Source organism: Hermetia illucens, chromosome 4 (assembly GCF_905115235.1).
Source record: "Hermetia illucens chromosome 4, iHerIll2.2.curated.20191125, whole genome shotgun sequence".
Lineage (NCBI taxonomy): Eukaryota > Metazoa > Arthropoda > Insecta > Diptera > Stratiomyidae > Hermetia > Hermetia illucens.
In genome coordinates, this window is record NC_051852.1 from 3,554,066 (window position 1) to 3,566,357 (window position 12,292).

Consider the following 12,292-nt stretch of genomic DNA (forward strand, 5'->3'; position numbering starts at 1 on the left):
CGAATCTTAGGTCAACATTTCTAATGGCCGGATGGCGAGCTCTTGGCTTCACTTCTTGCATATCAACATAAATTTATCAGGGTGTGGGCTCAAATTCAACCGCAAAATAAGCCGAGTTGACTCTGGCGATGATCAATTTCGCTGAATAGTGGGGGGTTTTGGATCTCCTTCGGTACTGAGTACTTTTCCACTTCTCACCGATCTATGTCTGGTTCATACCTTGGGGTGTCTTCAAGCTCAAACTTTTCCACGATGTAATAAATAGGTTGCACACTGAAGTTATGGCGAAGACCGAGCTCATGACGAAACCCGTGTTGCATATTCATGTCCTGGAATTTCGATAATATTGCCTAACAATTCGATTCGATTCATCATAAAATGGCAAAGCTTTGTGAATGTTTTTACGGCGCCACAGCCGCATTATCTACAACGAGACGTTTCAAGGTGTGCTGACAGTACCTGCCGTTCACATAGCAGCTAATCCATCCCCATCCACATAACACACCTCCTTGAGGTAGGTAGCCTTGCACTACTTCTGTTGACAGATGACAATCAATACCTACTTCAGCACATGATAGTCTCTACAACACCATGCTCACTCATAAGGTTTTTGGGAGGACGCACAGTCAAAACTCCTTTTCAATGTCCACGAACACCACAATTACGTATTTGCCTTTCATAGTTGTATTCACAAAACAATAAAAACACTTAAGTTGCTTTTTCCTAGACCACGTTTCCTTTGCCTCGTTTCTGTGCAGCTTCGACTGAATATTGTCCGCATCATGGTTTAGTCCATTTCTCTCGGCTTCACGTAAGATTTCCAGACTCTCGTTTCTAGCTTTCTACTGTTCCTGCATTTCCTCACTATGTACAGGTTGTCCAATGATATGCTACGCCTTTCCTCTCTCCAGTCTACGGCAACCGGTCCTTTAGTTGTCTCATAGTCTGGATCCATCACTTGGTATATTCCAGTCCTTTGGTAATCCCGGTCTTAATTTGGTGTATCTTACTCGATGGCAACAGATTGACATTAAACCCTTGCAGCTCTACTCTTCCTTTGATTTCAGCGTAGCTGGCGACTCATGTCAATGCCCGCACTTGTTGCGTGTTTCACAATTTTCTCCATGATACCATCAATGACTGATGGTTGGAAACCGTTCTTACCTCTGGTGTCGATGGTGTATTCCTTTCCCTTCATAAATCTTTCTGCACTGACGGGCACTGATAATATTCTGTGCATCTTTGTGAAATTTTGTGTGGATCTGAGTGGCTCGACCTTTGTGGGCCAATCAGGTTGTGTGTGGGTGGATTTCCTAAAAATGCCAAAGGGACCTCCTTTTCCCCAATGTTCGTCGCAAATCGTAGTGTTCGATGAACCTTTTTGTCCATAATTTAGGAAGCAGGTGTTTGGAATGTACACTATTCTCAACACCAATCTTAAAAACTCTTTGCCAAACCTTTGCTTCCTTTGTGAAATTTGCCTCTAAAAGTCAGGTAGCTCCTATAGATATATCAGCAAGCTTGAGGAGCTTGACGGTTTTCCAGTTTCACGTCAACAATGTGAAATTTACCCATAGTAACCACTCATCCACATGAAGAAGCACCTCTACGTCGAATGACACTAGCGATGACGTAAACTAAAGGATGTGGTCTTTTAGTTTCCTAATCCTCTCGATTTCTGAGGCTAGTTCGCCTAGTTCTTTGCAGCTACTCAGCAGCCACTTGCTGAAATTTTGTGCGGCTAAGTTTGCAGCTGCTATAATTTCCTGGAATGCGTTGTCGGGTTTGAGAATCTTGGAAGTATGGGGTTGGGCGTTTTTAGTATGGTTGGATTCTCGATAATGTAGTGGTATTCCTTCAATGCTTTCTTTAATCTTTCAATTGAATCCACCAAAAGGTCTTTCCTTAATTCAAAATATCTTCCCGTGCGAAGCTTTCTCCACATTGGTAGATTATAATCTGCTTTCTCCACTGTCACTACTGATCATTATTAAGTAAAACACCGGTTTTTCGTGCAGGTCTTTGACGACCTCCTTTTTGTTTTGTGCTTCTCTTAGTTTCGTGAGGGCCGATTTATTATACGAGGCCGGTTTATTCATTGTATCGATTGTGCTTCAGCGGCAAACATGGTTGCTGGAGTCAAAGTTTAAGTCCTTGCTTAATAGTTCTTTCTGGTCCATGGTGAAGGTTTGGTTGAATTTATTAACCGCGAAGTCCGGAAGTATTCCTGGTCTATTAACAGCAACCTTCTCAGTTTACTAAGTAGTTTAGTCTTTTCCCTGGGGCTACTCCTTTTCGTATCGTTTCCATTGAAAGGTCTTCTGAATTTTGCCTACAGTGTCAGTCGCAACCCCCTTTTCCCCCCAATAGCTTTGGCGAGTTTTAAATAAAAGTTGTGAGCAAACCAGGGAATGGAGGGCAGATTCAGAAGCATGCTGGTTTTCATGTAGCGGGTGTAACCTTAGTGCTTTCGCGCGAGTGTGACGTTCAACCAATCTAATCAGACATAATAATATTAAGCGAATCTGCCTGAAGTTCCTTGGCTTTGAGTAGTCATTCCCTCCAAGCGTTAGTATGAAAGCTGACTTAATATATGCCCGATTCAATCATCTGTTCTCACAGATAAAGTACACCCAAGGGAATTTGTACTGACCCAAACCAACAGTTTTTGAAAGTACCATCAGATTCCAACTTTAAGGACCTGGTACAACGTTCAAGTCTCTCCTTCCTCTTCCAGTTTCTATGCTCTAAATGACTCTTATTTTGAACTTCTATTCACGCGAAAGTTTAGACAGTTTTAGTTCTTATTGGTTTTACAAGCGCGGTTTAGAAGGTGTCTGGCCAGCATCTTGAGCTTTGTCAGTTGCAGTTGTTGACTTCATTAGCTCCAGCTTTCTGCACTTTTATAAGAGAGTGGTTTCTCTGATCTGCATGTAGGAGGAGAATTTCCTTCCGATTTGAGGCCCACTTAAACAACGAAAGCTTTCCTTTCTCCGAGGTTTTTCAAAACGTACGGATGGAATTTTGCGCTTCTTCTACGCCGGAGGCACCATATATTAGGTCAACCTTGTAGAACACACACACCCTTTATTATCCAGTTCATTTCAGCATCGGGATGAATGGGTTACCATTGACTACATGAAGCAATGTCCTAATTGCTTGCCAAGTCCCACAATCTAGACCATCTCTCACGGTTTTGGAAAAATATTCACTTTAGGATTATTCCTCCAGACGATTTTGGACTTTAGCTGATTCGCTGATCTTAACCGTACCTCCTCCATGTGTCCCAAGTCAAGATACTGCAATGACAAAACTTGGGATTGCGATGGTCAAAAGACCGGACCTAAAACCCAAAGAAAATTGGCTAAATTGACCGTGAAGGTCCGCCTGCATATACTGAAGCTTCATGCAAGCGCTCTGTCGATACCTGCATGCACGCCTCTGTGCTAGCCAGGCTCGGGAATGTGGGAGGGTCCTTTGAGCGCTTGGATGGAGCTTCAGTATTTGTGAGCGGACCTCCACGGTCAATTTAGTCAATTTTCTATAGATTTTGGGATAGCTCTTCCCTCCAAGTCGTCTCCGGCCACTCATCTTGGTCTGTTGACCATCGCAATTCAGGCGTGCAAGCACATTTTGACAGAGCGCTTGGATAGAGCTTCAGTATTTTCGGGCGGACCTTCATGATCAATTTAGCCAATTTTTTTAGGTTATGGGATAGCAATTTCATTTTTAGCTATTTATTTGTGCACTAATCAAGCGCAAGTGCTTTTTCTGTGGCAAATAATATTGGACAGCTTAGTTATCCAGTTATGCCTTCCTCACGCCAGGGGTTAGGACCACATATGTTCCATTTTGTGCCCGGTAATGACCTTCTGAATAAAGCTTCTCACACTTCTGCTCATACAAATCATTACTGTCGTCCTTCTTCAGTAGGATATTCCAGAATACATTGAAGTAGAGTGCCAGTTCCTCTAGTGAGGCTTGAGCCGAAGTTTAACTTTGACCCAGATTATCCCTTACTTTGACCCAATCAAGCCATTTCCACTCCTTCAATAAATAACTTGGACAAAATGTTTGAGCTGAGGAGGATCGGGACATGGGTGGCGAATTCTGTGATTGGATCCTTCAGTTTTTTGTTTCCTAACAGTGATTTCACTCCTTGAGGGAGTTGCGGAGTGTCCCTTTAGTGAGTGTTTTTACAACTAAAGCTTCAGTTTGGAGGGCTGAAACGCCCCCTAGATGGACGTGTAAGTTTATCAGGTCGGAGACCCTCCCTGTTGAAACTTCTCCTACTGTTTTTGACTAATTTTAGCTTCTGGACCAAGTCCTCCGCAATGTAACTGCATTGACTACTTTGGTAAATAAAACGCCGCACTGTAACCATCTTCTGTCCTTATCTAAACAACAGCTTTGAGAAAAAATTGTTGGAGCAAGCTAATTTCGTTGAGTTCCCTGCATGATGTAATGCGATTCCATCTATCATCGTCCTCAACTTTCTTTTGATCCTTGCAAGGGTGCATAATCGTAAAGTGTTGGTCCTTGGAAGTATCACATTTAAGAGTCTTTCGTTTATTAAAAGCCTCTCGCTTATACTTGTGCGAGGTGCAATAAATACAAAGGCGCAACTGACGCAGCGAACCCATTCTGCTGTAGCTCTACGCAAGTTTAGGACATTTAGGGGTGCTATGAGCGTAAGTGCAGATAAAATCCTTAGCCCCATTTCTTCTTTTCCCCATCGTGACTTGCTAAGAGCATAATCTTTTCTGAGGTTTGCTTTTTGTGCTTGTGCCTGATTGATCATGTTATTTCCACCTATATCCCAATTGGGGGACATTGATCAACGTCCTCAATTGAACCTGATAATTTCGGGTTTCTCAGTGTCATATCGAACTCCTTTCAAGTTGGAATATCCGTGTTCCTTGTTAGTAGAAAAGGAATGAAAGGTGCGTCAACTTTGGGATTAAATCCAGCTTTCGGGGGATTTTGAATGATTAATTCCATAGCATGATCTGAATCTCCTTTTCCACTAGAGCGCGGTGATTACAGAATCGACGGTTCAATAAGTGCTACATCTTAGTGTAGTTGTCGTCGTAGACCCCGAAGTTTGCTTCTCAACCCGGCCTATGTCCGAACCATCGTAAACCGAATTAAATATACTTTCGAAGGAATCATGTAAGTTTCCTTCAAAAGTGGAGAGATCAGGTACGGGAGGGTAAGGTCGAGGGCGATAGTCTCTGCTCCAGGAAGGCCATTCTTCTCTGAAATTACTTCTGGGCAGAAATTGATCATGAATGAAATGTGAGTTATTTTCCTTATTGCGGAAATCTGGATATTCACTCAGCTAACATTATATCATTTCACGGAGGAAATATGAAAACTTTCCATAGTCGAAACGATACCCTTTACTTTTCAACTTGTCTAAAATTTACAGCAGGAACCAACTCATATATATAAATATAGATTTACACATATTTGTACTTTCTAGGATGTTTTCAAATTTACGAGTTATCTCATTGTCCTGTCTGGCTGTCTCTTGAAAGATATGTTCCTACTACCTCCTCCCTTTCCCGGAAGCATGTATCGCTGCAAATTTTGAAACGACTAAATCCAAGTGTATCTCAATTTGTTTGTTATTTATCTTTATCTGAACCATTACATCTATCTTGTTTGTCGTAGAAGGTCTTTGACTTTCTCCATGTTTATTTCATTAAATTCACTATTTGAAAACCTTCCGGTTGTACCCATTTTCGTAATATATTTTGCAGGATGGTAGCATCACAACCGTACTTTCTTCTTGTTCCGTCCACAACACAAATGTATCCACTACAGACAGGGAGCATATCCTTGTTTTGAACGACTTTCATAATATTATTCTGTACTACATGTGTATATGGTGAATGGGTGCGTATCTCGATTCTTGGCCAAATTGAGTCGTTTTATGGGATCCACCGGTTCCAGTTGTCTACCAAAAGCGGGCGAACAGGCCACACAACAAGGACGAGGATGGGATTCGGAATCAGAAACAGACACTATACTTTTCTGATATCATATGAATGTTCATCTGTGCATGTTAACATGTGGGAGCGCTTTGTAACATAAAGGACAGGACTGAACTGAAGCCAAGACTATAAAGAGTCACCCTGTAGCGCTTGGTCGTCGGCCCTCGCAACCCTATACTAAATTCATAAATCATAGGAATATCGAACTGATAACTGACTCATGTGCACAGAGCAATAAAAGATAAGAAATTACCAACGAAATATGCTTTCGAATGGCATTTGCAGCAACTTTTTTGTTGTAGTTATTGTGATTTCCGTTGCTACTCGCTTCAAGTCCTTAATGCACACACACTCTACAGACAATAATCACACGCAAGCGACTGTATCTTCGAATTTATTTCTTAGTATATTAGCTGCGAATACCGACTGGAATGTGCAAACAAACATACATTCGTACATATGCATAATATCCTCTCATTCATAGGAAGCGGTTATTGAAAAAAGAAATATTTGATTGAGCGATAAATATCTACTATCTTCGGTCACATCATAATAAAATCTGAAAGCGAAATAATTAATAGACGTTCTGTCGTCTGCAGACTGACAAAACTACGCATCTATGTAAGCTTCAGTATAAATATTCAAGAATCAATTTATAGAGTGTCGAACACTGGCATGGTGGTTAGGCTAGAATGGACACAAAAAAAAAGATTTTACTGCTGACCTTATGATTTAATAGTCCATAAAGAAATTAATCTGTGAAGTAATTAAGTGGAAACTAGTTGTGGAGGAAAATTAATAATTTTATTGGATTTTAAGTAGTGGATCATGTTCTCTGAAATGTGTGAAATCAGTCATAAATATGCAGTTAGGCAGGAGATCAGGCGAAATTTCAGGTGGTTGGAGACTGTAAAACAGGTTGAATAGGTCGCATTCAAAAGTTATCTATGTGGCTCACCTTTATGGCTGGTTTAGATTGTCTGGTCATATTGCGAACGATATGAAATTAGAGCCCAAAAACTTGGATCTACTGCCTGGTTTCCTTTCAACATCACCTTTCGCATTGCAAGATGGAGGTTACAGATGAATGATGAGGCAAATTTAGTAACCCGGAAAGTACGAGTATACCGCAGACTCGGCTCCCATGCGAAGAATTGAATGTCCAAAATATTAGGCATGCAAATGACTGAATGAATCTGACTTATTTGTAGGACGTCTGATAAAGGATATGTGATCAACTGTCGCCATCTTAACAGCCTTCCGATTTATTCGGATATAAATGGTAGTCAATATTTCCGGAACGGAGCATAGAATTCTCCACGTCTAGGCGTCTTAGTTCCCGGTTTGACGAAATATATTTTAGTTCTGTCCAGGTCTTCCTTAGAAGTCAACAGTCCTCCTCTTTTGGTCTTAGCTGAGAGTCTAGGTAGCCCTGTTCGTCGGGCAATCTGAGAGAGTAAGTAGGTAAGTGCGACCTACCACTGCCACTTGTGCCTTCTACTCAACACATCTACCGGCAATCGGCCAAACAATGACCTGAGTCGATATAGGGGCCAGTTACCAGTAGATGTGTTGATTAGAAGGCGGAAGTCGCAGTGAATAGATGATACTTTAAAACAGGGCGTTAATAAGAGGGGTTTATTCTATTTTTATTGCCTATATCCTTACATCATACCTCGAGAAAGTCGTAGGAGAATTGGCAATGATGCCACCACTAACAAACAACCCAAAAGCGGATTTTTCAGCTAGAATAGTTCTTCCTACTCCCTTGTTACTGAAGTCCAGGGCATTCATATAGTCGGACTGTGCTTCATTTTCATTATCATCACATTAAATGCTGTACAAGTTTTAGAAGAATTCCATGGAAACACTTGCCATTTTATGACCCCACGTTGGGCGCCATTTTTTGGATCACATACATAATTGTCTCTGTATAATTGCAATGCAAAATAACTACGTTTTCATTTTCGATTGAAACGGAATTTGATGAGCCCCAGAAAAGGTGTGATGCAGCCAACCGAATTCCAAAACTAGAGGTTGATATTCCAAGCATCCTCTTCTTTAAATCCACCCCCAATGTCCTGAAACGGTCCGAAATTATTGCCGGTTCAGGGACCAAAGATGCCTAAAATGGCCCAAGTCTATATTGACCCGGAGCCGGTAATGTCTCGAGGACCAATCAGCAAGCTTGTAAGTAAAAAGCATTGGTGCATGATCTTTGTTCAAGAATTAAGGGAGCCTTGAGGTGCATTTATTTGATGATGGTTCAGACGATATGCGAAGAAACTTTCTCGAACTTTTCTTAGTGCACCAGACCTTCTGTTTGGTTTAAGCACCCATTCCCGTTTAATATAGAATGAACAAGGGTTCCCACTTGGAATACCAAACCCCGCATGAGTTGATTTTTGGTTGATTAGTGCAGAGCACTAGAGCTTCACTGACCCGTCCCGTTCTTGTTGCTAAAAGCGTGCTCGTATCCAACTCGACTCAAGTTGTAGCCTGGATTAATTCACTTGTCTAGGGAAGATTGAATTCCAGACCCAGCGCTGAAGATGTGCAGAGCCTATCACGAGTCCCTGAATCAAAAGGCAAAACCTTATGTATGTAGGACACCTGAGTGAAAGGGGTTCTACTCAAGTATGCATATGTGATTAAAATATTGATTGCAAACTGCCCTCAGCTGTACACTCCCAGCTAGGAATGCCGCTTACTGTGGAAGATTACACGAGCCAATTCTTTTGGAAACCTCCAAAAGTACACGGATTTTTTTATGCCTGGCAAACAACGTCTATCTGCCAGGACTTTTTCCTTCACTTTCTTTTGGTAGAACTCCAAAATTGGGCAGTAAAATGCGAAGAAAAACTAGGATGCCCAAAGACCTCGCCTTGCTTTCAACTGAAACTTATGGTGGGCTATCAAATTTTCCTCCGTCTCAACCACATTGTCTAGTTTGCAAGATGCTGAGAGAGCTAATCATTTTAGGTTTCAACTTCTAGACCAATATTGCTCTATTACGGATGGAGAGAATGAATCCGAGGACAGACTTATCTTCCGGTATTGCTGGGATATAGGTATTCTAATTAAATGAAGGACATCAATCCAATCCAATCATGCTGGGTATGAAATCGTTTAAACACCTGGAATCAAAGTCGTATTGGGGGCAGCAACATAGAACCCTACTTGATGAGTATCTAGAGTTAGGATAAGCCAGGAAAAAATTCATCGCTAGAACCAATTATCAATGATTTTCATCCCTTTATATACAGATAACTGACTTTTTAACGAAGAAGGAAGGATATTCTACACAAGTTTCCACTCCCGGATCGCATATCCTATCCAAAGTTAGTACGCAGCCTTTTTCAATTCCTTCATTGCCGCCTCCCATAGTTTGCCAAAGTATGGTGAGGGAGGTGAAAGATGATGTGCTCCCGAGACTGCTCTGTCTTCATAATTTTTCGGATTTCATCGAATTGGAACTTGACACCAACGAAATTGATTGTATTGTTGTTGTGAATTTGCCTTCAGTGACAACGTGCAATGAGCCTCTTGAGTGCTCCGATGAATTTTTGAGGTCTATCACGACTTCGTGAGGTCTGTCACGATTTTTAGGTGCACTCCTTTTGTGGAAAAGCAGCAGAAGATAGCGATGGAGGACTTTCGTGCTCGTTTGCCTCTTACTTTGTAATGAATCCAAATGTGTGCGCAGAAATGCACTCCCCTGTTGAGGAACGGATGAGCTGGCTGGACGCGATGGCTGGTAAGCTACTCATTCTGCTCTCTTTGGGTCAGAGTTGTTCGATTTGGGTAGGGGAACTGTCGGAACAGAAGATGAAGACCAAAATGAGGAGGGGACGGATAAGCTGCTTGTAGGAAAACATCATCTTGAATAATTCCTATTCTGAACATATGCCCAGCTAGTGGATCATGGCCAGCCAGAATGCCCACAATACTTTTGCAAGTCTTCCTGCTTTTCGACAGGATAAACTTTGTAGTATGTTTGTTTGGTTCTGACCGGAAAAGTTTGGTGTGTTTAGCAGCATTAAGCCTTCGCCACCTGTCATTATGGGAAGCTTGTTCCCGGTTTTTGATAGCAGCATCAAGTAATGCTACTGGCACCCCGTTGACCGGCATGGTGCCTCCGTGATATGTGGGGGAATTCATAGTCACGCCAAGGTAGGGAACTTCATTTGGGTTGGGTTGGGATTGGAGCGTTGTGAATTTTGAGGGATGAGGTTGATATTTCACTCCTTGTTTTCGACGTCATCTTTGAGTTACCGTAGAATAGGATAGTCTTGCATTTCTGTTAGCTAAGAACTAGCTCGCAGAGGTGCGGATAGAAATGAAGGGCTTTGGAAAGCTCATAAACGAGTCCGTATTGCCATACGGAGTCCAAAGCTTTCATCATGTCGAGGAGACAGGCTATGGTCGCCGCGTTCCGGATGAGGTCCAGGAGGACGTTCGATTTGAGCACGAGGAGTGCATGATCAACCGAGTGTTTGGGTCGGTTGGCAAATTGAAAAACGGGGAGCGAATGATTGAAGTCACAGTGCTGTGCTGTCGATGATGGCTTTTACGGCCCGTTGGAAAATCTTAGCCGAGGATGATAGGATCGAGATAGGTTTGTAGCTATCGGTATTCAGAGGATTCTGTTTTTTTTTGGGATAGAAACTATCCGAGCACTCTTCCAATCTGTTGGAAAGTAGGCATTGTTCAGGCAATGGTGGATGATGGAGGACAAGATGGGAGCAATGCTAGGGGCGAATTTCTTTAGGACGATAAGTCGTTCGGCGCTTGTTGATGAAAGGTAATATATAGGCGACAGTGCGTTGCAGCTTCGGGAATAAATTCGCTTGGTTGATTTGATGGATGAAGTGGACTTGAGTCGCAGAGAGAAGACTCTTAGACGTGGCTTGTCTCCTTTCTTCCATATGTTCGGTTTGGGAATTCAAATATGGGGCAGACCAGACCTTTTCTGAGCCATGTAGAAACAGCGGACCGTTGAACTGCAGATTACAGGAAACTAGTTTGTCTGGGACTATTCCTCTCGATAGCAGATCTGCTGATTTAAACGTGCCTAAATTAAGTGACTCTGGTTAGCTCTTGGATGCGGGCTATCCTATTGGCCAGAAGCATGTGGAAAAACGACGTATCAGAATTAACACAGAGCAATTCGATTGTGGAATCTGTCTAGTTATTCGTAGATCTGTCCTTATTCGCTGAACCCGTTCTGCTGCCACCTTGGCTGTACACAACTGTTGTCGGGATAATACTGGATTGTTAATAGGTGCTACTTTGGGTTTTGCACAGAGCAGTTGTATAATGATCGTATTGGTTCTGTCGACTAATCGTATGTAAGTCGCGGACCCTTATGCATTCTGGGAGGCGTCTGTAAAAATATGGATTTGTGTAAACTTCGAGATCTTGTTTGCACGTGTGTGATTTGACGCTAGAATTCATGTCAATGAGCATGTTTAACCCTTCCGAAATTGATATCAGATTGTAAAGGCTTCTTGAGGCTGCCGCTTGTGGTATATCCTCAATTTCTGTCGTTACTGTGTTGACTGCATTCTGTGACTGTGACCTCTGGGTCCAGTAACAATTTTCGGTTGGGAACGACTGACAAACATTTGTTCGTCATTGTGTTGCTATTTAAGCTGCTTATTTGGTCCTGCCAAGTCTTGCATGACCCGACTGCAGTATTTCGGCTTTATCAGATAATGGTCTCAAACCTAGTGGGAATTCAGTAACATTTTCCGTATAGAATTTTGATGTCAGCGACCATGTCACTTAGGAGATGGTCTAGTTTGTTAAATGTTTGGCCACCTGGCCCTCTATAAGTCACTTTATGTATATCAGGGATCAGGGGTCAGGGGTATACTGAGCTGTCAGTCATATTTTTACTAAGCACAAAGTTGACCAACCGTTGACCATTGTCAGTGTTAACTTTGTGGAGACTATGTTCTAATATAGTTCCTTTCGTTAAACTCTGCCACTGAAGTCTTTTTTAAGGACCTACTTGCCACTTCCATTATATTCCTTAGACAAGGAAGAACTCAAATTTGGACCAGGCCTAGACAACAAAGGATGGTATACTCACGGGAATTATAATATAAATGATTTCACCAAGTACCAATGCTGAGCATTGAGTGAGACCACCGAGTGCTATCAAGGAAATAAATTTCAGGCCTAAAATTTTCCAATGGGACAGAGTAATTCGGTGTTCAACTTCCAGTTAATCAGGAAAACGCATTTCATGCCATGAAATAAAGGCATCTGATAATATCTTCAAGTTT

The 12,292-nt window shown here is 42.0% G+C and overlaps 1 protein-coding gene across 2 annotated transcripts in view; it reads left to right on the forward strand.

The window, feature by feature from the left end:
* Positions 1-12,292, forward strand: part of LOC119655961 (homeobox protein unc-4) — a 135,838-nt gene that overhangs the window by 46,267 nt on the left and 77,279 nt on the right. The window lies entirely within an intron of this gene.